This window comes from Otolemur garnettii, unplaced genomic scaffold, assembly GCF_000181295.1.
Source record: "Otolemur garnettii isolate 467f Iridium unplaced genomic scaffold, OtoGar3 scaffold00145, whole genome shotgun sequence".
Taxonomy (NCBI): Eukaryota; Metazoa; Chordata; class Mammalia; order Primates; family Galagidae; genus Otolemur; species Otolemur garnettii.
This window is the reverse complement of record NW_003852540.1, coordinates 4,201,502-4,204,765: the sequence shown is the minus strand read 5'-3', so window position 1 is coordinate 4,204,765 and position 3,264 is coordinate 4,201,502. Positions and strand designations below refer to the sequence as shown.

Sequence of the window (3,264 nt, the reverse complement as noted above, 5' to 3'; positions counted from 1 at the left end):
AAAATAAAAAATAAGAAAGGTGTGTGGATGTGTGCATCTTGGGGACAGGGGTGGTGGGGCAGCAGTGGGTTAAAGCTAACACCAGACAATGATGCAATCATAGAATCCAAATTGAGTGCAGGTCACTTTAAGAAAAGAGCAGCTGTAATCTGAAGCCTGTTGGACGCTGGATTAGGAGGCCGCAAAAAAATCTCTTGTGCTTACTGGAGCCCCCTCAGTGTGCAGGCTTAGAGAGACCCAGGCTGGGAGTGGAGCTGCAGCGGACTCACAGGTAAAGCAGCTCCCTGGCTGGTCCGCCTGTCAGGGAAGACGGGAGAGGCTCCCTTGGGCTGGGGGCACCAGGGAGAGGCAGGGCACCCCAGGGAGGTAAAAAGAAGGGTTCAAGGGAGAGGAGGTGGGAGACAGTAGCCCCTGTAGTTTGGGGACAAGGGTGAGAGAGGGCAGAGGGAGTGGGGGGTGGTCAGGAGGTTAGGACCCAGTGATCCCCAAACCCCATAGTACCAATAGCAGAAGAGGCTGGAAAGACTTTTGAATGAAGTGAGTGGGAAACAATGGAGGGGGTGAGGAAGAAGGGGGAAGCTAAACTGTTGGGTCAGATCTGAGCAGCACACTGAGAGAAAGAGGCTCTCAGGGAGCTTTTTGCACCAGGGGCAAGGCAGCCCCTCCTGCAGCCTAGCCCTGGCTTCCCGCCCTGGGTTCCCTGCTGCTTTTTCAAAATCAAGCAGTGCAGATTACAAAGGTAATTTCCCAATACTACTGAGCAGCTGGCCTGCTGAGCCTTGCCTAGGGGCCTGGGATGGAGGACCTTTGGGTCCTTCCATCCAGCCCCCACCCATTCTCTTCTAGCCAGAGACCAATGAGGTCGTGGCCTCTCACAAACAATGCCCACTATTTAGCCCCAGCCTGTGGGGCTTGAGGGCTGGGCCACCAGTACTGGGGAGGAGGGCTGTCCCCTCTGCACCCTTTCTGCTCTCCGAGGCAAGCCACAACAAGGAGAGGGTCTGAGCCAAAGAAAAGCTGTAGGCTTCCCAGAAACCCCACCACTATCTGGACCATGCCTGTCTACCAAGAGTTCAGCCCTCAGGCTGGTGGTGGCATCCAGGGAGTTCTGTTCTTAGGGCTCGTTCTTATGGGGTGTGGGGAGTTGCAACTCTGGAGTGACCTAGCCTGACTCATTCAGCTCCCAAGATTTCAAAAAGAACATTAACTGGACCTGCTGGGGTCATCATGGGTGGGCCAGAAGAGACCCCCACCTTCACCCCAGGATCTTCATCCTGGAGCCCAGAGACCAGGGAGAGGGAGATACTCTTCCCTTTATAATCTATAAGGTCCACTGCCATGTGGCTTGAAGGCTGTGTGGCTCAGGAAAAGAGGAGGAGGAGAAGGAGGAAGAGGAGGAGCAGGAGAAAGAAAAAGGGGTGGTGGGGGCGGAGGAGGAGGAGGAATGGTGTTTGTCTCCTAACTGGGTTTAATGTGAAACATATGTATTGGCTTGAATTCATCCTCTTAGCTTGGAATCACAAAATCCCAGTTCTGTGTCTCTTAATTTGGGCAATGTGGCACAAACAAAACCAGATCTTGGCCCAGCAGGGAACGTATCTACCTCCTCTCTGTGCCCTCCCCCACCTGGTAGGACAGAAGTCTAGCTTGGATACTGCCCTTTGGACAGCATGGCATTAGTGTCCCTGTGCAGCTGGCTAGCTGATGGTAGCCAGCCCCAATCCATAGAAGAATCTCCCTGGACAGGGTGTTGTGTGTACTGAGGGGCCCAATGCAGACTCTTACTGTTCTTGTAGGGGGCTTTCAACAGTCTCTCCCTGGACCATGCCAGGCCCCACCCAGAGCTGGCAGGAGCCTCCCTGCCAGCTGGAGCATGGTAGCTCATGTCTATAATCCTAGCACTCTGGAAGGTCTAGGCAGGAGAATCACTTGAGCTCAGGAGTTCAAGACCAGCTTGAGCAGCAAGAGTGAGACCTCTGTCTCCACTAAAAATAGAAGAATTAGCTGGGTGTGGTGGCAGGCACCTGTAATCCCAGCTGCTCGGGAGGCAAGGGAATTGCTTGAGACCAGGAGTTTGAGGTTACAGTGAACTACAATGAGGCCACTGCCCTCTAGACACAACAGAACAAGATTCTGTCTAAAAAAACAAAAAACAAACCCCAAACAAAACTCTCCCCTTCCCTAATCTCTATGGCTAAAAGTGAAACATTCAAAGATGTGACATTAATATTGCATGTTCCTGTGTTTAGTCTGGGCCAGCTTTGGACCTGGTGCCTGCCCCTGACAAGTTTCCTCACCTTACTTCACCCACATTGTGACCATGATCACCTGATCTGCGGCTTGGGCTTCGGCTCTGTAGGGACTAAAGTCCCACCCTCAAATGCATTTGAATCATGAATTTACTGTGTTTGGACACTGTGCCAGGATGACCCCCGTGTCCTCTCTCAATTCCTTGCCTGGCCAGAGGGACTAAAGCCAACATATTTTCCTGTCAGCTCCCTCCATGCAGATCCAATAAATCACTGTGCAGGGGCTCAGGCCAGGGAGGCTCCTGCCAACTCTGGGTGGGGCCTGCAGGGTGGAGAGCGGCTGGAAGCCTGGGTGGTGTCCACATCTCTATCTTGTTCTGCAGAAAGCTTTTTCTGTGGTCTTGAGGGAAGGTTTCCCCCTGAGTGGCATGCAGGAGAGCTACTGGCTGAGAGTCCGGGGTTCCGTGGAACTCTCACTTGGAGACATGAACTCCAGATTGGGGTTTAGAAAGAAAGCCGGGATGATTCCTGCCTTAAGCTGAGAAAACTTAGAGGCAATCTTTTGTTGCCTTTCACGCTCTACAATATCATCCAATGGATTATCAGACTTAATTTTAAGGATTTTAGCCAACAATCACATACTGCAACACCACATTTTCTAATCCAATTTGTTCTGGGAAGTCAGAAAAGTACGTGTGCCGTGGGGGTGGTGCTGTGAGTACATCCAAGGATAATGAAGGGTAACAGTGTGTATGTGTACTGCCAGGGAGGTGAGGGGCAGGGGGGATAAACAAGTTCAGATTTTAAGTTCCTGATGGGGCTTTAGGGGTAGAGGGAGGACCAGCTGAAGCTCCTGACTGCCGAGGGCTTGTCCCACTTTCTAACCAGAAGGACTCTTGGAAGATCTCTGTGGACCACTCCAGTTGCCTTCATTCTCTGCCCCTCTACCTCCTCCACCAGATCCTGACTCCACGGTGAACTCAGAGATGAGATGAATAGAGGAGGGTGGGGCCCT

The 3,264-nt window shown here is 52.3% G+C and overlaps 1 protein-coding gene across 1 annotated transcript in view; it reads left to right on the top strand.

Moving 5' to 3' along the window:
- The first annotated feature begins 80 nt into the window (after window positions 1-80).
- SERPINF1 (serpin family F member 1) overlaps window positions 81-3,264 on the top strand; it is a 19,535-nt gene continuing 16,351 nt past the window's right edge. The window contains exon 1 of the mRNA XM_003799091.3: window positions 81-271. The gene's annotated coding sequence lies outside the window, so the exon portion shown is untranslated. The remainder of the gene's footprint in view (window positions 272-3,264) is intronic.